This window comes from Emydura macquarii, unplaced genomic scaffold, assembly GCF_026122565.2.
Source record: "Emydura macquarii macquarii isolate MOO-44397 ecotype Brisbane River unplaced genomic scaffold, CSIRO-AGI_Emac_v2 contig_2897, whole genome shotgun sequence".
In the NCBI taxonomy this organism is placed as follows: Eukaryota; Metazoa; Chordata; order Testudines; family Chelidae; genus Emydura; species Emydura macquarii.
In genome coordinates this window covers 14,223,986-14,251,709 of record NW_027133034.1, presented here as the reverse complement: position 1 = coordinate 14,251,709, position 27,724 = coordinate 14,223,986, and the positions used below count along the sequence as shown (strand labels likewise).

At 38.6% G+C, this 27,724-nt stretch overlaps 1 long non-coding RNA gene across 2 annotated transcripts; it reads left to right on the top strand.

Moving 5' to 3' along the window:
- Positions 1-151: 151 nt before the first annotated feature.
- LOC137166792 (uncharacterized) lies at positions 152-21,876 on the top strand. Of its 2 annotated transcripts, none has more exons than XR_010923821.1 (3): positions 152-216; positions 20,971-21,253; positions 21,676-21,876. It is a non-coding gene; the product is annotated as an uncharacterized lncRNA (long non-coding RNA). The 2 variants fall into 2 exon arrangements; XR_010923820.1 differs by lacking the exon at positions 152-216 and adding an exon at positions 274-380.
- The last annotated feature ends 5,848 nt before the right edge of the window (positions 21,877-27,724 follow it).

Genomic DNA, 27,724 nt, shown 5'->3' with positions numbered 1-27,724 from the left:
ACACCTGGAATTTTTCCCTGCTGTGAAGAAACAAGCATGTGCTGTCACACCACAAATACTGTTTAAATTACACTTAAAACTTTTCTATTTTTTCAAACTCTCTAATTTTTTAGTGAATGGCAGTACCCCAGTGTGGCAATTTATTCTGCCATTTAATCCCACTTGTCTGTGAGAATCTTTCCTTTCCCTACAATGGTTTTTGGGTCAGGTTACCAGGTAGGTCCACATAAGCTGTTACACAAATGCTTTGATTTTACCAAATCTCCCAGGCTTGCATTTTCCTAGGACCTTTGAGGAGCTGCTGGTCCTTTATATGTTCAGATACAAGCAATTACTGTCCTCAAGCAGCCATTTTGTAGCTCTATGTCCTCTTTCAACTGGTAAGTAATCTTAGCACTTTTTGTACTTACTCTTTACTATTTCTGAGGGGAATAGAATCTCACAAACTTGAGTATCTCAGTGCATTCCACTGAAGTGATGTTTACTCTCTCAAGCACTTACAGCAATATACTAGAAATCTCCTTCCATCTTAATGCTTTGTATTTATCATAACTCTTTGTATAAAGCCTTCAGTGCACATAAACCCAAGCCAAACTGAATAATTTGTAGAATTTGGCTGCCAAAATTTGTTCATTATAGATCCATGCTGCCAACATCCATCATTTAATTACACTCTAGATAGTGATTTTTTTAAAGCGTTTTAAAATAAAGTTTGGTGTTTTAGCTACTTTTAAGCCCTCATTAATTTCATCTCCTCCTTCATTTGTTAATTAATGTACATACTTTCTCTCTAATACTACTTTCCCCCTTGACAAACTTGTAACTGTTCATCTTAACTCCTGTGGTTTAGCATCAGCTGAATTATGTTTGTGGTGAAAGATCTAGTTACAACACATAATCTGAGAAGTTCTTTCATGGGGGATTAGAAAGATCTCCAAAAATACCATGCCCAACAATAATCTAGAGCAGTGTTTCTTAACCTGGGGGTTTAGAGGGGTCGCAAGTGCAGAGCTGGTATTGGGGGTGGCAAGAAAGGCAATTGCCTGGAGCCACAGGGGTGCCATGAAACTAGTTACATGCCTCAGCCCCGTGGGGGTGGGACTCAGGCTTCAGGGGTACAGTAGTTTGGAAAGGTTAAGAACCACTGATCTAGAGATCATGCAGCTTGCTCTGTATATGATGGAAACCCCTTCAAACGTGGGGGTGTTGCACCCCCAACACCCTTAGTTTCAGCCCCTATGACTTTTTTTTTAAACAAGCTATAAAACCATAGACTACAAAAAAGATTCCAAAATCTTTTTAAAAGGCTATGTAGCTGACTGAAAATAGTTCTTAGACCAACATTCCTGTGCAATGTTTGAAACCCAAACATTGGAGCACTCACTAGGACACTGAAAGTTAAATGAATTAAAAATAGTAGAACTAATTTTTTTCATAGTTTACACTTAGAGAAATGCAGAAAGTAAAGCACATAAGTAATTACCAACTACGTTACATTTTTAAAATTCTTACATTTGTAGTGTCTTAAATTACTGTTGTCATTATTATCCGCCTACTCAGATTTGGGATTGGGAATGTTTTGCTGTATTATGTAGTATTTGCTGTGATTGTTCTACATTTACAAATAAACTTAAAATATGGCTTTAATTGGTGTTTGTTATATTTAGGAATTAGGTGCAGTGCTCCTGTCACCTAATTTCTAAATTATTACCTGCAAAAAAACCTAAAGTTTTCAGGTGCCTAAGTAGCCCCTGGAATCATGGTTAAAGTTGCCCCGACCCCCCAATCTGAAATGGCGCCCCTGCAAACAGCAAGTTACAATAGTGAATTATACAGAGTCACAAAACTTTTACTAAAGTGAACAGCCTACAGCATGTAACAAACGTATTCTGTTACAATGCTTAGTGGGGAGAAGAGAAGATTGAAAGAAAAAATGTGTCTATGTTAAGGAATAGACTTGTGTTCATAATGCCCCATTTGTTACAAACCACTGATATTTTTTCTGGAAAGGCTAAAGGAACTAAGCTCTATATACAGAGGATAAATAAGAGGTGCCACATTATAAAATAAACCAAGTTCCTCATTGAATCCTTTAGTTAATTTTTCCATTTCAGCCACAAACCACACCTGTCAAAGCCAATCAGTGCAAATGCTGGCTGGCTGGCCGAAGCAATGCCAGTGCCTAACAATCACATATCAGCCAGCTAGAAGTAGATGGTCTATTAATTTTCTTGAATTGGTATCTTGTGACAGCAATTATTTGGGAAATTTATATGCTCCTATCAGGGTAAGTGGAAAGTCCATTCCATTTATTAAATAAATATGTTGATGTATTTCTTTTCAGAACAGCATAATAATTGAACAGAACCATAATAAATGTTTGTCTCCCTTTCAAACCACAGCTCTCTTGACTTAAGTGATAGTCCATTGAGAGAGTTCCCCTTGTTATCAGGCATCTTGCACAAGCTTAGAAAAATAAACAGTTATTGGAGTTAATTTAAGAAAATCAGTAAAGGCTTGTGACAAATTATGGACTCAGTCCTGTAAATATTTAAGTATGTGCATAATGTCTTTATGACAATAGTCTCATGGACTTTAATGAGATACTCGTGTGTGTGTGAAGTTACGCACATGAATAAGTGTTTTCGGGTTCGGAGCTGCAGTGCAGTGTGTCTTTTATGCCTGCAGTTTTCTCTTGCATGTCTGTTTCCATTTTTTGTGACTGCAACTTAAGCACAATTTGAGAATTTATCCCTGTGTTCTTCATAGGATACTCTTTTTTAAAAAAAAGTGTCCAGTAGAAATATTTTACTCACACTTTCACAGAGTAAACAATCAACAAGTTCTAATGAAGGGCAACTAAATGGAGAAAACTACCAACAGCTGTTTTATCCCTCATTCTATTTATATGCCTCCAATCTATTCTTTTCTTTTGGTGCAGACATCACTTGTTTTGATGTTGGTATTCAGTAAATGAATGCATTTAATTATCTACTCTTTTCTTATGATTGGGGTGCAACGAATCCATTTAAAAATATATTTGTTACCGTGTTTTAATTTCCAACCACATACGAATCCAGGATACCAAAGGGCCTGAGGGAGGAAGAGAGGCAGTAGGATGGAGCAGGTGGAGAATGTAGTCCTGAAATGAGGGAGGGATTGTGAGAGGGAGCATATAGAAAACCTCAGGGTGTAGGTTAGTGGGTGAGAGCTATAGGGGGATGAGGGAAGGCAGAAAATGGTTCTCTGAGCTCAGGGAGGACGAAGAATGGCCTTCCCGTAAAACTATATCCTTAGAGAAAATAATGCTAAAATGGCACAGGTGGAGAGTCTCTGGTTATGAAAAGGCAGGGGAAGGTCTGGTGAGTGGGAGGGGAAAATGCTGGGATCATGGAGGATGTCAGAACACTTGCTTAATATGCATGTTAAGTTATCATCATTGTACACACACAAGTTAGTGCACAAGTATGCAGACCTCTTTGCATACGGCTCTGGACTGCTGGTGTTTTGAAAACCTGGCCCTGTAAGAAAGGGGCAAACAGGCTTAGTTATCTCCAGTACCTGAACTCTACGCAGTGAAGGGAGCAAGTGACGGATGCCTGGCCTTGACTAAAGTGGCAGCTGCTTTCAATGCAGGGTCCATCAGTGTCACATAGGTGGAGTGGAGTGTTGTCATGCCCACTTCCTTCCCCGTCTCACCCCTGACAAGTGTGTGTGTGTGTGTGTGTGTGTGTGTGTGTGTGTGTGTGTGTGTGTGTGTGTGTGGCACAACAGGTGCAGGGCCTGGAGCCACCACACTTTGTGCCAACATCAAGTCCCTTTTAAAGAATTATCTGCTGACCAGCTGCAGCACGGTTATGGGCCCTTTGCATCATTCAGGTAGTACAAAAAGGCCAAATCCGATTACAAATTGTGGGCCAATAAATTGAACACTCAGCATAAATCTGAAATGTAAATTGTTTTCAAGTACAGAATCATGTGCTCTTGTAAAGTTAAGCAAAGTATTAGAGAGGCATAGCAAATATAATAGTCGCATTGTTGTATTCTACTGCATTACATGTCATAGCAGCAAGTAGGGTACAGTATCAGCATGAAATGTAGTTGTCTGAGTGCTGACTGTTATTGGTCTATTGTTTTATACCTACTTTGGGCTTGAGACAACTCAATCTGATTTATGTCCATTTGTTGTGCAGTCATTTGATCTTTGAAAGACATATGTAACTTGCTTGAACTGAAGTAATAGACATAATCAGTTAGACATAATTTGTTTAGGATTGTTTAGAGTTTGGGGATAGAAAGAATCATTAAAGTTACAATATTTTCATACTACACAGCCTTTTTTAGATATAGAACAATAAAGTTGGTGGTTGCTGAGTGTCAGAAAAATCAACAATAAAGTATTTCAGAACTGTTATCCTGCAGACTGTCGATTTTTACAAATATCATGTGAATAACCACGTGAATATTTGCAATAGGTGAGACAACCAGGTTACTGGTAAACTATTTTGTTCTCATTTACATCCTTACTAAACCAAATCAATCAGTTTGGAAAGGCAATTCCAGGTGAGATGAAACAAGAAACATCATCTAAATTCAGTTTTAACAAGCAACCATTTGAATGAAATTTGGCTATTTAAAGAGTAATGAGAAATGTTTTCTCATCTTATGACACACATTATTGTCCTAAAGCTTACTTTCTATGTCAAGAAAACTTACCTTCTTTACAGGGTGATAATAAGGATGAAATGCCTGCATATCCAATTACCTCAAAATTTGACCTACTTCTTAGAGAAGCATCACCTGCTAATTAACTTTAGTAATATTCTGGGCCAATATTTTAATCAAATATGCTATTAATAAATTTGCAAGGAGAAACTGTCTGCATTTGAATTAGTAATTGTTATGGCAGTACATTGACATTAATTTCAGTATTGCACATTGGGTTATATTGTACCTTCCCCCTGCATATGGACTGTAAGAGAAAGAAACAAGCAAAAGTTTAAGAAAATCACTCCTAACAAGGAAGCCCACCTGGGGGAAAAAATTGAGTCTGGCAGACTCCCAGAGCACTGAGGGCAAAGGAAAGAAAAACAAACAACAACAAAAAACCAGCCCACTGAAAAGGCTATGTTGGAACTCTCAGGACTTTAATCAGTAAAAATATGAAATACTGAATAACTTCTTGGTTGTGGGGATTATTTTTGAACCATTTCAATGCTCAGTCCATGCTCCTGTCCTCTTCTCTCTTCTTATTTCCATTTGACAGCTGTGTGAAGAGGAGGAAAAATAATTTAATAGTGTTATTTTGGAGCTAGAAGAATGTTCCCACTCTGTCTTTCTGACACCATCACTGTCAGACTTTCTCTCTCACATTCATGCACGTGCACAAATCTGATCCAGAATGATAACATGACTGTGATCTTGTTTTGAAAATTACCTTTAAGATTTTAGCAACCTATCTTGACTTTCCTCTGATTCAGGAGAATTGCTTTGTTACGTTTATTTAGACTTGATCTCACCTGTAAGCCTCTTGCAAGCTTTCAGGATCAAAGAATTTGTTTGCTGAAAGTTTTGAGAAGTCAAAAGAATTCTGTAGCTCTAATTACAGTGGGATGCCACGTTTTTGAACAGTGTCATTGACTATTTCACTTACCTGGTTAACATGTGGAAATCATCCTGAAAAAAAATCCTTCCCACTCTTTCCACTGTGAGATTTGGTGCTGGAGGCCTATTACATACAGAGAGTAAAATACTTGCTCTGTTGAAGTAAATAGCAAAACTTTCTTTGACTAACTTCAGGATTTCACTCAGCAATTCTTAGCTGGGACATGATGTTTTGCTTCTTCATTAGATAAAACCCACTCATCAAGTGATTCACATTAGGCTTCACTGCGAGCTTGATCCAACATGCAGGTTGCATCATTTGTAGACTAAGAACATTATTGCTTCTATTGATGACATTAGCAAAACTCTGAATGATCTCAGCAAGAAAAGACTTTGAGACGTTTTAAAATTCTTATAGCGCTAATCACAGGGCTCAGTTCTGATCTCCTGTTCACCAATGAAAAATCTGGATTAACTCCACTGAACTAAACGGAGTAACACCGGCATGTCAAGGCTAGGTCATTGACCCAGTGGTCAGAGCCAGAGTCCACAGTCAGAAGTCATGATACCAGGAGATCACGATACCAGGAGATCAGAACCACAAGTCTGTAACCAAAGTCAGGTGGGGGTCAGGATACCAGTGTGTCAGAGGCAGGAGACAAACCAGAGATCAGAACCACATATCAGAGGTCAAGAGCTAAGCCAGGTCATGACATCAGAAAGTCAAGCCGGGGAGGGCTGCAGACGCAGGAGGCTCAAGGTGCACAGTCCAGAGCAGGATGGATCCCAGTTGTTTGGACAGTTTTCTGCTGGCTTAAGTAGGCCCAATAGGCTAATCGGCTGCTCTGGGACTCCACCATTGGAGTATCAGGGGTGGATCCTCACACTGGGCTTGAGATTCATGGGCTGTGGGTCAGCAGTTGTTAACAGGCTGCCAAGTACAGTATTGAAGTATAGCTGTTCCTGTGGACCCAGGTTCAATGCCTGTGGGTCATGACACTGTAAAAGTAAGATCAGACCCATAGTCTTCAGTCTGGAATTAAACGTTGTTTAAATGCCAAAACTATAGCCAATCAACCTATTTATGTGGAATTTTCATACTGCATAAGTTTTTAAATGTGGGGTGCAGATGAACTACTGCTGCTGTGCAATTTTCATTTTGTACTTTTGTGCATTTAGTAGTGTTGTGTGACATTAATTTGTGGTATTGAATTTTCTTGGTTTTGTCGTTTTAAAAAAAAAAATCTTCTCCACCTTCTTGATACCACCACTATGAGCAAAGTTCACACAAAATAAATTTATTCCAAATGAGAACAGAATCCCAGATCAAGAGCTACCAAGAGGGGAAAGAGAAGGAGATCTGGGAGATCAGTAGCTGCTGTTGAGGGACCCCTGGAATATAAGAGAGAAAATTTTATCTCACCATTTCTTGCAGCTGCAGTATGGTCACAGGTAGTGATTTATCTGTAACTGGGACTTGCAGCTTTCAGGCAGTTTCCATGGTGCCTGTGAATATAAAGTTGCTATTTGGGTTAAGGTTTGAAGTCTTTTCTCTGTCACGACTGTCTGATATCTTTACTCTTTCTATTATTGTGGTCATGGGGAGGTGCAGATCCAGGAAATTAGTCTTAAATCACACTGGTAAAGCAGAGCACAGTTCTTAAGATGCCAGGAGCTAGGTGCTATATCACCTCCCAATACAACATATCCAATTTATTCTCTAGTTTCACTTTAATTTGGTCATACTTCAGGCAGACTTAAATTACGTCTTATCCAGTTCATATGACAAGCTACTTTACACAACAGTGACCTATTATTTTGAATGCACATGGTATTTTTACTTGAAAAATGATTTATAAAGACTTTCCCCCAATCAAGGAAAGTAGCTTACTGCAATCAGTGGAAGGACTCAAAAACTTTCAGAATATAAAGTCACTGGAAATGTATCAGGATTCCATTTCCATTTGAGGCTATTTAACTGTATTTCTTTTAGGAAGTTTTCTGTGTGTTTGTGATTGTGCCTGTTCTGTTTCCATTCATTTTAATGGAATTGAGCCATTGATATCAATAGTCACGTCCAATATGCCTACTGTGAAACTTAAAAGTATAGACAAGTTCTCCTGTATTATTTTTGTTCTTTAATTGAAGAACATTTTTGATAAGTAAATATTTTTTGGTCTGCTGGGCGGTTGTTAGATTGCTGTACAGTAGGCAGTTCTTACAGGTCTCCTCTTATCACTTGACTGTTTGGGAAACTGATACCTGTACTAGAAGTATTGTCCGTCACAAACAAAAGAAAATACCTGTTGGTTATACTTGACCCAATGGTGAAAAGGAAGCTTGTAAAGTGTTCTTACTGTAAAACCAAAACACATTTTTAAAGCCTGATTTTGATTGATCACTTGTTTCCTCAAACAAAATGTCATTTAAAAAACAAAAGTCAAATTATGAAAGTCTGATTTTGTTAGATGTAGGAATCCTGGACACTAATTACCAATTACATATTTGGTCTGAGATTGTATTCCTTGAAGTAACTGGGAGTCTAGGCATGCAAGAAATGACTGATTCTTATTTTAAGTTAGTTTATTAGATATGATTAGCATTAGGGTTGAGTAAACTGGTTCAGATAAAATAATCAGGACATCCCTCATCCTTGGGCAATCTTCACTAATTATAGAATTGTACAAAATGGAATCTTATGCAGGTCGTCAAACATCTGGTTAAATGTATACAGAACTGGGAAACACTGGGACTATTTTTTGTTAATATGGTGCATGTATCTGTGTTTATGATGGCTTACTTGCTATGGTATTAGATCAAAAGGGATTGTTGGAGGGACGAAGCAGACAAAGTAAAACAATGACACAGGTAAGAGTCCTGGAGGAAACAATGAGGAAGCTATTAAACAGGAAATCTTCCCCTACTTAGATGTATCTAGGTTAGAATGGTTAAGCCCTAGGATCAAAGCAGGATATTAAGCCATTACTGTACCCCAGGCCTAGAAAAAAGAGAGAGTCTGAGTTGAGAGAGGCTGCCCAGGGAATGTCCGTGAATGCTGACAGTGAAAGAGACTATCAGGGTCTGCAGTAATCAGGCTTGTTCCCCAAAAGAATGGGGGTGCCCAGGTTTCTTAGAGACCTGGAGTGGGTATGCTAACTGTAGGTAAGACAGTACGTATATAGGTCTCTATTTCCTAAATTCATTTCTTATAGACTTGTGAACCTTTTGGCAAATAAATCATACTTTATTTTGAAGAGACTCCTTCTGTGTCACTGCATATCGTTACTACTGTCTATGGGCTCACAACCAGAAAATCTTGTAGATACCAAGTCCATTGCTAGGTATCACAATTGTCAACCAGGTATCCAGTCAGAAAGTGTTTGGATTGTGGGGTCCCACCTCAGTAAAGTGGAGGCATGGGCTGTCACTTGAAAGGGGTGCACTTGGGAGAGGGACTGTAAAAGGATCTTAGAAGGGGTAGCCTATCTAGGGAACAGGACAAAATGATTTTACACTTCTGATTTCTAGCCAAGACTCCAACTATAAACACCAACATCCCGGAAGAAAATACGTTAACACAATATTACCTGCCAGGACTTTAACTCCTGTAAATCTCACAGGAGAGCACATTGTCAATAGAGACCGTCACCCCGTTTTTCAGCTTCCTGAGGTTTGCATAGTTTGGGTGAAATATAGATAAAGAAGCCAAAGTTTGGGTGCTCATTCAAAATGATCCTAAACTCTACATTTATTGAGGTTCTCCTAAACTTCAGCTTGATTAGCACATGACTAACTGATGAACAGTTTTAAAAGAAAATTTTACCAGGAAAATGGAACAGATGATCCACACAGGACTTCATAAATGTCGAAGTCCAACATACTGCAGTTTGTTATGGAAGTATGGCCAGTTGTGGCAAAAGGGAAGCAGTTCAATAAGAATTTCTCCTGACAATGCTGATTTGTTCTAGAAAGGTGACCGCTTGTTTACTCCTTTGAAAAGACAAAATCCAATATTTAATTAATTTATTTGGCCTGGCTGAAGTTAGACTTTGTTTGCAATACAAAAGGGTTTGCTCTAGAGTTGTGAAGGGATTGGAGCACAGAGTCATATTCATTCACTTTGTGAACCACAAGGGTATAGTATATTTTTTGCATTGCTGTTGTTTTAATTGGCAATATCTTTTAGTTGGTCTGGCTATTATCTAAATGAATACCAGCAATTCAGCTGAAAAAACAAAACCGAAACAATTAAACACCTTTCCTTTGGTTTGTTTTTTAAGTGTTCAGCAATTCTGTCTTTGAGTTGCAGTGCATTGTTTACTACTCAACACCAAATATTTAAGAAAGTGGATTGCACTTGGAAAACATCTATTTACATAGAGCTGTTGTGGATATGTCCAATGGAGCAAGCGGAGATGAGTCTGCCCATCATGTTTTGGTTACACCTTCTCTAATTATTTGTCAAAGGGACTAGGAAGTGGGCTGGGGGAGAGAGAGACAAGAACAAAGAACATTGTTATGACTTTTACAAAGCATTTTAAATAAATAATCCCAATACAGCAACAAGAAGTTCCATGTTCAGAGGAACAGCACTAAGGTAGTCAGGTACTTAGCCAACATTGTAGCTGGGCTAGGCATGGCAGGTTGTTAGACCTCCTACTGACCCACAATGTGCTTCTCTTAATATGTTCATTTTTATCTGCATGCTATGCAGGTATCAACATTTCCCTCACATTCCTAATGATTTATCTACTACAGAAAGTGTGTAGTTTTAGGCCACAATGGTGCAAAACACATCCTAAAACAACTGGGACTAATTCCAGTGTCATTTGAAATATTTTAAAATCTGAATGTACTGGCTTTGTTTTACAATTATTGGGCCACATTTTGAGGTCCTTACTCAATTTTTATTTGCCTTTACTTAGGCAAACGTCAACTGATTCAAATGGTGGTCCTCCTGAGGAGGGAAAAAAGGACTGATTTAAAAACTATGTAAGGACCTGAGGATTTGGCCTACAGGAAATATTTGTCTTTTAATTTTTCAAATGTTTTAAATACTTAGGGCCAGATCCTCTGGTGGCACAAAGATAGGTGAGGATTCTCTCTGCCTGCAGGAGTCCTTGGGTTTGCAGGAGCTGGCACAGTCCATTCCTTCACCAGTCTTTCCAGGAATAGGGGATATAGTGAGAGTGTGTCCACTATGGTGCTAGACTCTGGTGATCACTAGTTCTCACACAGGCCCCTTGGGGTCAGCACCAGCCTTCATAGTTACAATAAACCTGAAGAGGCTCTAATTACAGGATCCTCTAACTGAGGACGGGAACAACATAGAAATACTCAGATGGGCTCTGTGCTATAACAGACCCCAGAACACCTAACTGCTTTGTACCTCTTAATGAATAGTCTGCAGCTCCTCCTGATGCCCTTTATTTGATTTTGGTTTGCTGAGTTGGTGAACTCTTCTAGTTGGTTCTTCCTTTCTGATGTGTAAAGCCTCTCATATGTCTCGGGCTGGACAGTTGGCACTTTTCATCCTCAATGTTAAAATACAAAATTGTAGTAGCATTTAATTACAAGACAGTTTATTTAAGAAAGAGAAGAAACAGATAAAAACAAATTTATTTCTGAAAAAAGCATCTTATGATGAGGTGTGTCTACCCCACGTAGGTGAATAAACGGTGAACAGGAGTCTGAGAGCTCACCTTGCTACTCCTGGAGGGTGTGTCAGACTGGATGTGTTATTTGGGAGGAGCTGGGTCTTCACAAAAGAAGAAAGTAAGAACGATCACTGAGGGGATTCAGGACTGAGAAACCCAGAAGAGAAGTGGTAGGAAGGGGACCTTATGTGGAAAGGGCCTGGGAAAGGCAGACTGAAGAAGGCCACAGAGATGGAACTAGTCCTTGTGGCGGACCCTGGAAAGGGGCAAGGCACAAAAAGTCAGTCCCCAAAGGGTTCCAGCACAGAAAGGTGGATCTGGGGAGAAACCAAAAGCTAGGGAACCAGAGGAGAGAATTTGTTTCAGTACAGGCTGCAGAGAAGTAGCACAAGGGTCTCAGAGGTAGGAAATTACCTGCAGAGCACCTGAAAGAAGTGACCTAGCTGCTTAATACAGGCTCAGTGGGCTGGAATCTAGAGCAGAAGGTGTGTCTGGGATCCCCAACAGGCCTCAGGAAGGGACATAAAAGCCCAATGTCAGCACTATTGAGACCGAGACGGGGGCTGAATCTGAAGAATGAGCTGAGGGATCTTTTGTTCTGCTGGACTTTTTGTTACTCTGGAAGGAGTGGAAACAAAATGTGACCTGGCAGGATAGCTGAGTCATGAGAAAGGTAGACCACTGCAGGGCAAGCGTAATGGCTGACAAGAGGCATTATAGAGGAGAGAGCTGCTGCACCATGTCCAGCTATGAGGAGGCGTTCCAGGAAATAGTCAGTCTTCCACACCTTTGTTATATTCTTGTATGGGCAAGGACTACATAGAGCCTGGGTTAGAGGTTGGTAGCAATAACCTTATGTTAGAGATGACTGGAACACTTTCATGAAATAAAAATGTTGGTGAAATATGCTGTTTTGTCAAAGTCTCTAAACATTTTGTGGTAATGTATTAATTATAGCTGGTAAGGAAATTTTCAATGGAATGTTTTTCCACTGGAAAATGCCAATTCGTTGTCACTTCTCAGGGAAATGTATCTGCTCCAACAAAACTTTGAGAAATTTTTTCAGGTCCAGAATGAAATTTCTGGTCAGAAAGAGCAAGACTAAAATAGTCAATAGTCCAGTGGTTAGGGCACTCACATGGGAGCCTTTAGAGTCAGTCTATCTTTCTAGTCCTATAAATATTTAATACAAAATGGAATAGCTCTAATGGGTGACCGAGGGGGAAAGAGGAAGAGTGACTCTACAGCCTGGTGGGTAGGACACTTGCCCAAGACCCAGGTCAAAGTTTCTGCTCCACCTTGTTCACATGCTAATTAGGCTATTCAGGAGAAGTTCAGGAGAACCTCAATATGTTTAGAGATTGAGACTGTTTTGCACAAGCATCCAAACTTGGCTTGTTCATCCATTCTTCTACCAAACCAGGTAAACTTTTTGAAGCTGTAAAACTGGGCTGAAAATCTCTTGAGAATAGTCTTGCTTGTGAGATTTCCAGGAGTTAAGGTCCTGGCAGGTAATAATGTGTTAATAGCTTTTCTAATATTTAAGTGCTTTTGGTTCCAGTCCAGCTTAAAATTAGAAGCCCAAAGTCACTTTTCCAGACATTTCAAAACATGATTAAGATTCTATTTGTGTCTGGTCTTAAACTTAATGAAGAGTGCTCAGCAGGTGGGAGGTGTTATAATTTAATCTTGTGTTTTATCAAAGAACACAGTTTAAAAATATTATTCCAGGAGAAAGGAATAGATATTCCGCTGAAGACTACATGAGCATCCAACTCCAAGCAGGTAGAGTGTCCCACATTCCAAGTCATGATGGAGTGACACACACATTTCAATCCAAGAACAGACACTTAAAAACAATCCCATTTCCTTGTCGAACAAAACCAAATCTCAAAAGTTGATGTGAAATGGAATTGTCATCCTCTGCTCAGCGTTATATGTCTGAGCCCTTGGCTTTCTTTTCTTCTTTTCTCACCTCTAATTCAGCTCTCTTATGGGCAGCCTTCTATGATCTTTGTGCTCCTACGCAATACCTGTGTCCTTCTCCTTTCCAGGAATAGGCTGTGTCCTGTAAAGTGAAGCATTTTACCTCTTCTCAATCAAAGGTGAGGGTGTATGGATCTAGTAGGTTCAATAAATACCAGTCTTGGTTATATAAAACAATCTTTCTCAATCTGATTCTAATTTAACAATGAGTGTTTGGGCATTCATTTTTGAAGATCACTGAAGCTTCTGCAAAAAAAGCAGAAAAATATTCTCATTTTAAATTAGAAGGAAATTGTGATGTCCAAACAGTTTTTAGGACAGGATCAAAATTCAGAGATAACATTCTGAAATAAAGTGCTAAACTGAATCATCTTAGTGAAGTTCTCATAGATGGAAATGGTGCATGAGGCGAAGCTCCACAAACCTCCCCCGTAGATCTTCATTTAAAATCTTTCTTTAATGAGTAGTGATTAGTGGACATTGGAGGAGGAATGAGAGAAAAGAGTACAAAGGTAGATCATTCTCATGCCCAGCTACCCACTACTCTATTAAAAATATATAAGAGAACCCACCTTTCTGTATCTTTAATATCTAACCCGCTTTTCTGTATCTTTGAACAGATATATTTTCATCTTTAGTACATCACATGCTTCAATTTTGGCATGAGAAACCATGTGAATTTTCCCTCAAAGTTCTTGGGTGATGACATGTTTTCATTTTTTGATGCTTCAGTTTTGGTTATTTCGTTTGTACTGCGACACCACAAAATAGAACATGGCATGCCTGTGCTGGAAGGCAAATACTGTATTTCCTTGCTCATGTTTTGTGCCTTGAGAAAGCTTCTGACAAATATTAGTGGTAGTTATATGGTTTTACAATATGCTAAAAGATCCTCAGAATAAAATAGAACCCAAACAAAAACTTCTCTCTCTCACTCTTCTCCCTCATTTACTTCATTCTAATGTTTGATTACCTGGGGCTTCCTTCTTTACACAAGATTTTATTATTCTTGTACATAGGAAGTTTTTTGTATTAGCTACAAGTGGACTTCAAAACTTTGGTCTCTTATTTCAATGGCAGGAATAATGCATCCCTTTTTAGCCTTGCTATCCCTTCAGCATACAAAAAAAAGATATAGCAGTATGTTGTCATAATGAGTGTGTTACAAAGCATTACCATATCAATGAATACACCACAGAAAAGTAGTAATAACAGAGGGAATGGCAGTCATGCTTGTGACAGAAAAACAGCCTGAAACAGAAGCAAAGAGGAAGAGGCACCAGTACTATGAGTAGATCCCATCCCCTTAGGAGTGGAAGATGAAACAGTGCAAGTCTAATTGGGTCTCAGGAGACCAGGAACCACCATTTGTTTGTCAATTTGAAGACAGCAATGTAAGAACATTTTTATGTCCAAAGAGAGAGAATTGTGTTAGCTTTGCATGAGATGTGTGAATGCAGAACATATCTGCTGAAAAATAGTATTAGTAAGTTGCACAGAGTAATGAGAAATGTTCCTTGCCTTTTCAGTGTGTATGTTGATGAGTGGCGGTGGGGGGGAGGGAAGTCACATGAAGAGCTGGAAAAGGAATATGTGCCTATCCAGTCTCTAGGACCCACAGCTTCAAAAGCATTTAGGTGACTATCTGCCTCTGTAAGTCTCTCAGAACCTTATTTAGGCTCCACTGAAACTTTCAAAACCACCACTCAGCTTTCGCCTAAACCCTGGAAGTTCCTAAGTCCCTTAGGCACCTAAATTTCCATCAGTTGGCATTCACAAAGCCAGCTGAGCCTTAATGCCATTCCTCAGCTAACCATCAGCTAAGAGCTCTCGTTCAAACAAAACCCCCGATGCCCAAAGTGGGATTCTCAAATTAGCAGGGGGAACATCTATCTCGCTTGCAGTTCCTGATCATGTAAGCATGCTCTGCGCACCTCTAAGGTCAGATACATGTCAGGTCCCATAGCAGGAGGACCAGATGCAGACGATTGATAGATAGAGGGGAAGCACAGCAACCACAGAAAAGACAGCTAGGGACACAGGGAAATGTAGTGTGAGTACGGTAGACATATCCAATGTGAGCAGGGAAAGGCTTGTAGTTGAGGATCCCATATGGAGGGAGTTTCTTATCTCTGGCCTGTCACCCAGGTACCAGGTCAGTGCTTAGGTTCCTAAATCCCTCTCTTTTCCCTACCCTTCTCCTGGCAATTTACTTCTAGATAGCTTAGATGGCTTCCCATTCAGCTTGCTGACTTCCTAGAATCCCTTTTTGAGGTGCCTAATTCTCTCCATCCATTGTATATGGGGAGTGGTGACCTAGTTTGGGGCTAAGGATTCCACTAGGCAGCAGAGCACTATGGGTTAGGCATTGCTGGTTGTTTGGACTTTTGCGTTTATATTAATAAAGCAGACCCTGGAAGGGGAGTGTAATTCCAATGCACCAGTTGTCATGATTTATTTGATGGTGGAAAAGTTGGAAACTGGCAGGGATGCTACTAGTTTCGGGACACCTTGCTACCATACACAGGGAGAAGTTAGATACAACCATACTCTGACTGGAAAGTTACAATGTAACAGTTCTGGCAGAGTCTCTGCTAGACCCAGATTATACACTTCCCTACACCTCCCCAGAGCCTCCTAGCCTTCAAACAGTAGCAGAAAACCCCCCTGAAATTTAAAGTGACAGCTTACAATTTTATCAGTGTTTTTAATACAACAACGGGTACAAAATAGCATCCTTCTGTAAGTGTGACCACTCCAGATATCCTGACTAAGGCCTGGTTTACACTACAAACTTACGTTGGTGTAACCGTGTTGCTCAGGAGTGTGGAAAATCTGCATCCCTGAACAACGCAGTTGTAGTTCCGGTTGTAGACAGTGCTATGTCACAGAAGGGCTTCTCCTGTTGACAAAGCTAGTGCCTCTTGGGGTCGTGGAGTACCTGCACTGACAGGAAAAGCTCTCTCATGGATGTAGGTAGCAGCTGCACCTGTTTAGACAAGCCTTAAGTGTAACCCTATGTAACACACAAGGTAATACTCAAAAGGAGTCCAAAGCTTTTTTTGTTTTGTTTTGCATATACATATTTACAACTGCACTGGCAAGTAATTGAGGCCTGAAGTTAACTGCACAGCAATTTGCATCTCCACTGAGGGTTTGGCCAGTAAGATACAGATAGTAATAACTCTACTGTCCCCACTCCAGCACCTCTACTGACCTGCTTCTGTCCACAACCCCTCAAATGCTCTGAAACACAGGGACAGCCTGAAGGGCTTTGCTGTGAGAGGTGAAAGGGGTGTGGAGCTCCAGTATAAGCTACCTGAAGTCTGCTCCTTGGGGAGTGGAATTGCACTTTTTCCACTGCATTCAGGATAATCAGCTGCAGATGGGCTAGTCTAGGACCTGCCCCTAAGAATTGTTTTTTAATATTAAGTATTTTTGTAGCTCACAAATGCTCTCTCTGTTTGTGTTGCAGCAGCAGTTAGAGCCTGATCCAAAGCATATTGATGTCAATAGGAACACTTTCACAGATATCAGTGGATTTTGGATCAGCCTCTTACCAGGCAAATTCTGTTTGCTGTAGATGAGTTGTCCTGTTAACCCATCGTCATTGATACTGATGTTGAGAGATATTTAGGTACAACGGGACATTACCTTCAGATGGTCCTGTTAATTCCAGCTCCTGGAAATTCAAATGTTTGGTTAAATGAAAAAGGAAAAAATCATGAAGGAAAAGATGCTTGTTTTCAACCTTTTAAAAGGAGGCATAAAAATGCAGGAAGTGTAGAATAAGACAAATGAAGACCATTGCACATCACAGTGTCTGGTTAACTTTCTTTACAAGAATTTAAAAAAACAAACCCTTCTTCTACAAAATCCTTTAAAAAATAGTCAAGAATAAATGCACGTTAATATTGTTGTTCACTACAGAAAAAGAGAAAGAAATTGCAAACTCCAAATGTTAAATCATACTTTTAAACTATTTAGTTTAGTAAAGAGAGAAAATGAATGTCTGGCACTTCACCAAGAATCACTTTTTAAAAAATTGGCCAATAAAGCATCAAGACAAAAATGATACTTTTAGTTACATGATAGATGCAGTTCTAAGTTGTCTGTCACTTAGAAAGATTCTCTTAAAGATAAAAAAAATGTTATGTACAAAGAAGCTGCTTCAGCAATTAGCAGTTCAGTTCAATTGACTGAATCATAAGAAAAATAAGATAGCTCATATTAACAATGAATGCTTCTGCCTGCACTGATGTTGCTGTTATTCAAAGAACGCCAAAACCACCTCATCTGAGGTTGTCTTTGCAACTCAAGAAGATAAATTATTTTCCATTTTCAAGACTGAAAAACTAATGTGAAAGGTTATAAAGCATTAATGACTTCTAATGGTGACAGAGTACACAAAGAGAAGCTGTTAAAGATAATGGGGGGGAAAAAAGCAAAAAAATCTGAATTCTGATTGAGTTATTTGACTCTGAGACCTGCAAGTTCTCAGTGTATTGAAATTTGAATTTTAAAAAATCTGTGACTTTGCTGACTTTGGACTGTGAGAAGGTGTAGTGGAGGGAAAGGTGAGTGGCATGTTAAACAAAAAATCTGAGCTGCAGTCTGAAGCATTTCTTTGAACCTTTTAATGGTTTATAGATTCCAAGATCAGAAGGGACAATTATGATCATTTAGTCTGTTCTACTTATGGTTGGTATAATGTCAGCTAACTTGCTGTGTAACACAGGACATAGAACTTCTCCAAAATAATTCCTAGAGCATATCTTTGTTTTAGAAAAACAATCAATCAATCTTGATTTTAAAATGATCAGTGCTGGAGAATCCACCACAACCCTTGGTAAATCGTTCCAGTGATTAATTATTCTCACAGTTAAAAATTCATGTGTTATTTTCTACTCTGAATTTGTCTAGATTCACTTTCCAGCCATTGAATCTTGTAATACCTTCCTCTGCTACACTGAAAGGCCCCTTATTAAATATTTGTTTTCCATGTAGATTCTTAATCAGGTCACCCCTTAACATTGTCTTTGTTAAGTTAGATAGATTGAGCTCCTTGAGTTTGTCATCGTAGGGCATATATTTTAATCATTTAATCATTCTCATGTCTCTTTTCTGAACCCTTTCAAATTTAATGGACACAATATTCCAGCAGTGGTCACACCTGTGCCAAATACAGAGGTCAAATAACCTCACATATATGTAATCTGTTTAACATTATAAATGAGTCTGCATCTTTGTCAAAATGGGAGCCCATTTTATAGCATGAGTGAAACATTATGGATGTAGAAGGCCGGATTCCTTTTGTCCTACACCTTGTGTAGTTATTTATAGTAGTCAAAGATGGTGTCAGATTTACCAGATAAGAATGGTAGTATTTCACACCCAGTTTGTACTGGCGCAAATGAGTGCATAAAGTGCAGTGCCAATGCAGAGAACGAGATCCAGAGAGCCCACATATTTACCTAATACATACTATACCTCATGGCTTATATACCCTAAAGGTAAAATATGTTAGATTTTTCTTTTTATTCATATTTTTTTTCAATTATAGACTTCAAATATGTTAGGCTTCATGCCCCAATTATTATATCTGGCAACTTATTCCACATATTGATGACCCTTTCAGCAAAAGTCTGCTCTTCTACTGTATCCAGTATAATTTTTTCTTTCTTTATCTTGAATTACAAAATGACCATGTAGGATGAACATATCTTATCCTACATCATTATATGAGCCTGTCAATTATTTGTGAAATATAATTAAGTAATCTCTCAATTGCCTTTTTTTCCCTAGCATCTACCAGACTCGGATTTTTTTAGGTCTCTCCTCAATGTATTTTTCTTAAAAATAGGTGATTTCCAAATACAACTTTGTCCGTAACAAAACAATGATCTAAATGCCCTGATAACACATCTGCTTTAGAGTCTTGCAAATGTCTTAATTAAAATCATTTGTCTAACTTTTTATTTTATTTTTTTATTAATAGGAAAAAGGATGTTTCATTTTCCAATACTAGTAGTTTTGCATATATTTCAATAGAATCCTTCATATTTGACATAATTATATATTATCATGCTTTATTTATATTTAATAGCAAAAATCATGCCAAAACAGCAATAACAATATTTACAAGAAGTGTGTCAATAAAAATAAACTAATACCCTATCTGACATTGCCTTTATTGTTGTATGATCGATTACATTAGTATTCTTTTCTATGTGAAAAGAAAGTTATTTAGACTGCAAAGTCAAGCATTCAAGAACTAGGAAGTGCTGTGCATTGAATGGGCAGGGTTCCTGTAGAAAACAATAAGTGATTATGTAATTAAAGACTGTAGGTGAAATCCTGTCTCCACCGAGTCCATGAGAGTTTTGCTATTGACTTCAGTTGGGTTAAGATTTTGCCCATATCAAAATGCATATGCACAAAACTGCAAAGCTAGGTTTGTGCAGGGAATCTTAAATCTGGCATTTCTTATCTTTCAAGTGTTTGACTTAAGTAATACCTCAAACAATCATAATAATTTTGTGTACCAAGCACAAAAACAAAGAAATGAAAAGTGAAGACTTCTGACAGTGTATACTCTCTACTACTCCATCCAGAGAGAGACAACTATTTACTGCAACAACTACCATACATCTCAGAACTTAATACTGCATCCCCTTATCTAAACCTGAGCAAGTGACTTGTTCGGAACTGTGCAGAAAAAGATAGTTTTGGGAGGCAGGGGACAAAACCTGGTCTATTTGTGGTAGTGAATCTAGGGAAGGAGGTAGTGGATGTCTGACATCCCTGTGTGGGACAGAGTTATGGTTGTGGAGCACTGTTTGTGATATATGATGGTGGTTTGTCTATAGGATGTGTAACACTGGTCTGTACAATTAAATGCCTTAACTTTTTTTCATTTCCTTGCTTTTTGTGTTAGGTACATTCCAAGATTCATGGTTACACAGTGCTGTATTGCTATGTATAAATAAACTATCAGAATTATGTTAAATATATATTGCAGATAATGAGGTTAAAGCTTGGTGTCTCTTTTCAAATGAGAGAATAACTTCATTCCAATAGTAGATTTATAGACACTCACTAATCCTTTTACAAATACAGTTCATGCAGATATTACTTGCAAATAATTTTCTACTTGACTTAGCATTGCTTGATTAATGTATATATTTTAGATTTGATTGATAAAATGTCTTCCTGGCTTAGTTAGACCAACAGACAATTTAGAATAGGCTGCCGTAGCCAGAGTTCTTCAGACCTCCAAAAAATGAAGAGAGCCCTTCTATCTACTAATCTACTGATGTCAGATTCTAGTGAAAAGTGTGATGTTTTTGCAAATTACTATGAAAGCCATTACTGGCTTAGTGCCCTTACAGATAATGTAATGTTGGTGATAACATTAGCTAACTAAATAGAAGGATATTTCTTGATCTAACCTTAAATAATTCTTCCATTTTTTTCACACTTTTGTCAGTAAATGGAGTGTGTGCACACATGCACGTGTCTGTGTAAAATTGAGACTCAAATCTTTATGTAGGCCTGCCTGCATTAACAGTGACAACGCTTCTCTGGAGATAAATAATCAAAGATGAAACACTTTGAAAAAAATTGACAAGCAACATATAATTAGGCAAGTACATATTTACACATATAAAGTGCTTTTTAGTTATTAGTGTGCTTAATTTAATTACGCTTATCACCCTGATAGGATCCAGCCAATCTGTGCTTGGTGGTGGACCAAACAGCTTCCAGTTACCGTTCTAGTGCCTCAATCCTGGGGGAGCGGGGCCCTGTTAATCTCCCAGCACAAATGAAGTCAGTCTTGGAACTACTCTAATTTGCAGCAACCAGTGAAAGTTCTCTGCTGGTCGTTACACAGTTTGGAGTTGCTATTGTATCAGGGGCTGAGGATCAGGACCATGTTGCCACTATGGAGATGGTGCACTAGAAATGAACACAGAGATAATACCTCTCATCTTTCTCATCCACAGGTAATAAAAGGAATGCAAGAATCATTATTTAAGATTTCTTTACTCGAAGAAGAATGCCTAGGTTTGGGATATTCCTTTATATTCCATGTATGATCCTTTCATCATTGTATCTTGCACTTTTGCCAGATGGGCCCTAAACCTAGCAAACTTTAGCTTACATGTGATCTCTAGTGGTAGAAATTCTATAACCAAAGGCCTTCCACTTACTCTTGGGGCTCAGATGTACAGAAGTTATACTACTCATCGACAGAGATCTTGTTGATTACAGTTGATGTTGGTTAAAAAGATGTGGTCACTGTGATATCTAGGGTTCCGTACATATGACAAAAATTCCTCTAGATATTTCTACATGGAATAATGAACTTTAAATGTACCACTTTAACAAAGAACGATTTACACATTGATTTCCTTATATGTTGCAGGCATCCCATCTGCTTTCCGAATTTCTTTTGTCTAAACATGGGAAAGGTACATGATGGAGAAGGAGAGAGGGATCCTTATGCTGCTATTGCTTTTATAAAATGTCATCAATATGGAAATTGTGTCCAAGATGGATTTGGCAAAAATGAAAAGCTCTAACTAAGCTTCATATTGTGCATTAAAAATAGTCTTGTTTTATAAAATATTGTAATAAAACTAATTAGTTAGTGTAAAATGCAAAAATAGATATTGTAATACTATTATTACTGATGTGGCAAATGCTTGCAGTCAGACTCTTCTGAATTGTATGTGCTGTGGGTATGAAATCGCAGGGTTTATAGGGAACATGTTTGTTTTTGATTTACAGTATTTACAATCTCCTTATGCAGTCAGCCTTCTGCACTTGCCTCATATGATAAGAAACTGTTGCAGACAATGAGACAGCAGTAAAAAGCCATTTAAGTGATGAATATGAATCAGTGGCTTTATTTCAGAATTAATTTGTAGTAATAACATGCGTAGTGTTCGTTTTAGTATTTTTTGCAATCTATGGCAAACTAAATTGAAGATTATATTTTAATTCATGAAGAGACTCACTTTTAAAAAAACAAACACATACACACACAGATTCCCACTCAAATCCTTCTTTGAATCTTTTTGTCATTTCTCTGTGACCTTTATGAAAAATTGGGGAAGGAATTTGGGCATGTAGGCCTCAGTTCACCACATATTTAAGCAGCTGAGAAGCCAAAGGAAGTAAATGGGACTCAAATTTATAAAACTAGACATATGCTTAAGTGTCTTGCTGAATCAGGGACCTCAGAAGATAACAAATAGTTTTAGATTTAAACTTTTTAAAAGCTCTCTAAATGTATTAGTCTTGAAATCTGTTTGGAGGTTATATTAACATTTCTGATGATTTATCTCCTCCTTAACCATTCGGATTGGTTTTTGAGGAGGTATAGAGAAATGTGATCATTGCTTCCTAGTATTTGGAGATGCTCAATATGGCAACAATTCTGTCAGGAAGGCATCTCATAATACAGGGCCTCAGATGCCCTTTTCTCCAATAATCTACATAATGATGGATGACTCCAGCATTGGAAGCACTACTCAGTATACAATTTTAGTTAATCTCTTGCTTTAATCTAGCAATATTTCCATTAAAAAAAGGCAGGGACAAAGACCTGCCATCTGGGACTCAGTATTTATTTCCAACAGATTTCAAGACTTGTGGAACGATGCAGACTCAATAACAAAGAAAAGAAGAAAACGGAGTACACGGTATTATGGGACTCGTTCACATTGCCAGCATTCTAAAGACTACTGGGGTTGACCCTGGGGCACACTTTTATTCAGGAATTATTTGACTATTTCTTGGTGACGGTTACATAATTATATGCCTAATTTTTATAATAAAATATGGCAATTAGTGCATACGGTTACTGTGATAGCATTTGCAAATTTAGTAACTGCACATGGAAGTGAAGCATGCATGTTTGTTTTATCTAATCGTATGATCTCATTTTGCACAGGCATTCTTAACACTAGCCTTTCCTACCTGTTCAGTGCTCGACTAAGCAACATTAATAATGATCTCTTAATGTCACTTTTTAAGTGAAATTATAGTATTCTGTATATACACCAGAGGTCCATTGCATTGAACACTGTTCTCTTTCTCAGAGACACAGACCAAAAGAGTTTACGTTTTGGGGATCAGATCCTTATCTGGTATAAATCAACATAGTTCTACTGAAGTCAATGGAGCTATGCTAACTTATGCCATTTGAGGATCTGGGCTTGAGTATTATATGTACTAAATTATTTGTTGGGGAAGGATAACTTGTAAGTCATGAGTTTACTGTAAGTGTTTGATGTACACCTTAGCAAACTTTTTATATAAAAGAACACATGGCATGTGAAAATCCTTGTCAGCATTTGTCACTATAAAACGAATCAGCCTACAAGTCCTGTAAGGATTGGTTCTTGGCTCTATTCTGTTTAGCAGCTTTATTAATGCCCTGGAAACATAAAATCACTACTGCTAAAGTTTGCAGATGATACAGAAATTGGAGGAGGGGTAAATAATGAAGAAGTCACTGATTCAGAGTGAACTGGATCATTTGGTAAATTGTGTTCAAGGAAACTATGCATACTAATATGGCTAAATGTATACATTTAGGAACAAATAATGTAGCCCATACTTACAGGATGGGAACTCTATCCTCGAAAGCAGTGATGCCGAAAAGGTTTGTATGTAATGGTGGACGATCCGCTGAATGTGAGCTCCTTGTGCAACTCTGTGGCCAAAAGGGCTGATAAGATCCTTGGACGCATAAACAGGGGAATCTCCAGTAGCAAAGAGTTTTTTACTTTTGTATTTGGCACTGGTATAACTGCTATTTAAGTACTGTGTCCACTTCTGGTGTCCACAATTCAAGAAGGATGTTGATAAATTGAAGAGGGTTCAGAAAAGAGCGGCAAAAATGCTTAAGGGATTAGAAAACATGCCTTGTAGTGATAGACTCAAGGAGCTCAATCTAATTAGCTCAACAAGGTTCAGGGGTAATTTGATTGCATTCTATTAAGTACTTACATTGAAGAGCCCATTTCTTCCCCATATAACAAAGAAAGGTATAACATGAGCCAATTGCTGGAAGTTGAAGATAGAGAAATTCAGACAGGAAATAAGATGTAAATGTTTAACACTGAGAATAATAAATCACTGGAACAATTTACCAAGGGTTGTGGTGGATTCTCCATCATTCACAATTTTAAAATCCAGATTGGATGTTTTTCTAAATTATATAATTTAGGAATTATTTTGGGCAAATTCTGTGACTTGTACTATACAGGAGGTCTGATTAGATGATCACAGTGGTCCCTTCTGGCTTTGCAATCTATGAAAACATACAATTTTTGCAGAACTTTATTCATATGTATGTACAAACAGGTTTCACAGCACAACTTTCCTCTATCAGAAATCCATCACTACAGGAGCAAATCCTAATATTTCCTCTATCAAGCTGTTTCTTCGGAAAGGATCCTTTACTAATTAGCTAAGGGAACCTTATTCGGTGGAATAGTGAATATCTGTGTGTGTGTGAAATATCACACATTATATAGGTATAAATCTCACCTCAGTAGCCATGAGAGTCCAGATCCAAATTCCAAGGAGGAGTGTGGGCTAGACTTTCTATGCTAACTAGATTTGTACAAGGGGCATGTGGATGTAATTTACATGCTGAGGTGCCAGGAGAAGTTATAAGAAGGCAACGTACAGTGGTAGGCTGCTTAAACTTATACATTCTTCCACTTTTTCTTTTGCTACATTTCCTTCTTCTGACCCTTCAGGTTGTGTCTTATTTCAACTCATACGACCTTAGATAAAGTGGGTTATAACATGGCATCACTGAAATCAGTTGCAAAACTTCCATTGAATTCAAGGGGGTCAAGATTTCATCCACTGGGTCAAATTCAGAGGTAACGTGTAAGAAGGAGTTTGTAAGTTATACATTAAATGGATGTAGGTTAGAGGGAATCAGTGTGGTGTAACACATGCAGTGAGAATTTTGGGAGACTGTGTAGGTTACACCTCTAAACCTCTGAAATTGGCCCTCAGGGCCCAAAAGCCTTCCAGTTGGTCTGCAAGGGAGAAGTAGTAGGGCACATCAAAGGAGGGAACAGACTGTAGGGTGACCATATTTCCCTAAACTGTTCTTCCACACCAATTGAGCCAAGTAGCAGAGAGGGCGAAGAAGAATGGGGCTGGGCTGGGATCTGGGCAGCAAGCAGGCTGTTTCGATCTTGGAACCAGGAGGTGAGGCTTAGACTATTGGCAACACATCCCAGGGTCCCACAGTACTAACAGAAGAATCCCTAACACCGCCAGCCAGGTCGTGAAGAGACAGCAGGGTTATTGACTTCCCCACCCGCTGCTTTCACCTCAGGGTTTTTGTCTCAAGTCAGGGCCTCAAAAGAGGAGGAATCACTTCCCTAACTCACTCTATTTCACAATCCTTATAATGCTTTGTTGCCAGGGAAGGGGCAGGAAACTGACAGACCCCACATGTGAATCCTCAGTTACTGAGAGGTTTTGGAAGAAGGACCCTCTCCTCCCCGCCGCCAGCCTGGAGTATTAATGCCATCCGACAGCTCTGAAGGCAGTGCTGCATGCCAGGAGCAGCGTAGAAGTGATCGTCTCCATGGCTGCTGGTGGGCAGCGCTGCCTGCACAATTCAGGAATGAAAGCCCAGTTCTGGCAAAAAAAAAAAAAAAAAAAAGGTAGGCAAGTCTAGGACAGAGCTGAAAAGGGGACTGTCCTGGCCACAGCGGGACATATGGGCACCTTAGAACAGAGTGGAGGAAACTGTTGTTTCTCTAAAAAGACAGGTAGAACAAGTGGGAATTTTGGGGGAGGGAGAACAAGCAGACAGAGAGAGCATTAGGGACATAGGTAGGGTTGAGGGGTGGGATATGGGGTTTAAGATGAATGTTTTGTGTTGGTGACAAATAGATCAAGGTAAAGAGAACAAGTCATTGTGACTGTAGGGGGGTCACTTTAGATTATTGCCAGAGCCCATGTCTGAATACCTATGTGAAATACTTGGATGCTTCAAAATTCATGGAACTCAGTATCAGTACAATAGCTACCAGATTAACCATTGATTGCTTTTCCATGAAAAGATTTAGGAGAGGTTTGCGTAGGTGATAATGATTACACTCATTTATTATTAATAAAAACCTAAATTATAAACTGTATAAAGCATCAGAAGAGGAAAGAAAAACACGTTAGAAAATCTTACTCCACATGAGTCACTGTCTTTTCCATTATAACATCAAATGTGAGTACTTTCAACATGTCACTTTCTACAGTGTAAAAACAGAATATATGGTTCTTTAGCATGACCTTCCTTGAACTATTAGACACATCAGTCATAAGTGGCAGAATGAAACTGAAACATGAGTGGGTAAAGAAGTCTGTTCTAAACAGCATAAATAAATCTATGATTTCGAGGAAGATCATGCGATGTTTGATTTATATATTATCCTATGAGATAACATTGGACAAACAGGTCTATCTGAAGAGTGGGAGATTCTTTTTGTTATTGGATCCTGTCACAATTACCTTGTTATCTACAAAGTGCCACTTGTCTGTTTGTTCTAAAGCATTTGTATTAAAGACCCATCTTATTTCTATAAGCCTAGTTATATCTTGTATACGTTGGTCTCATGTATACATTAAACTGAGTTCAGGCTTATATAGTAGAAATTTTTTTAATCATAAGTGGAAGAACTAACACTCTCAGACAGCTTTTCATCCTAAAATGCCCCCAACCCCATTGTAATTGTGTTTTAGCAATTTCTTTACAGAACCTGGATTAATTTTCATGTTTATTGAACAGCTCCTAGAAGAAGCCAGCCCAGAGTACAGAAAAGAACAGTTACAGTCAACCTAATTAATAAACAGTAAATGAGAGCTCCCCTAAAATACTTTGTTAAGCAAGTATGAAGAGAATGAACTTTTGATTTTACTGTATTCTTAAACGAAATACCTCATACCAAGAAACTAGAAATTACATAGTCACAACTTGGTGATGTATTTGTGCAACATGATCACACTGCTCCAGAACATTAGCAAATTGCATTGAGATTTACTAACCCAATAACTCAACATTTAATATGTGGTTAAAGTTCCCTATGTGCTTATATTTTTGGCTGAATACAGATACTTTCCTGAATAGCAGCGATTGTGAAGGAAGCATTGTGGTACAAGGTGGCAAATCCACAAGCAATATCCATTATTACTGCTAATGACCTGAACTCATGTTACTTATGTTGATTGTTACTGGCCTCCATGAGCTGTCCCACACTGGCCACTCTAGTAACCATTGTGAACTCTGCTGCCCAGGGGTTCGGTCAGCAGAAGCGGTTCCTCCCCTGCAAATTTTTAAAATTCCTTTTCCTGGTTGCATGAGTTCGTGAGCACACCTAGCAACTCCTCACTGTTGGGTGTAACCGTTCACACTCCTGCCTGGAGTACACAGGAGG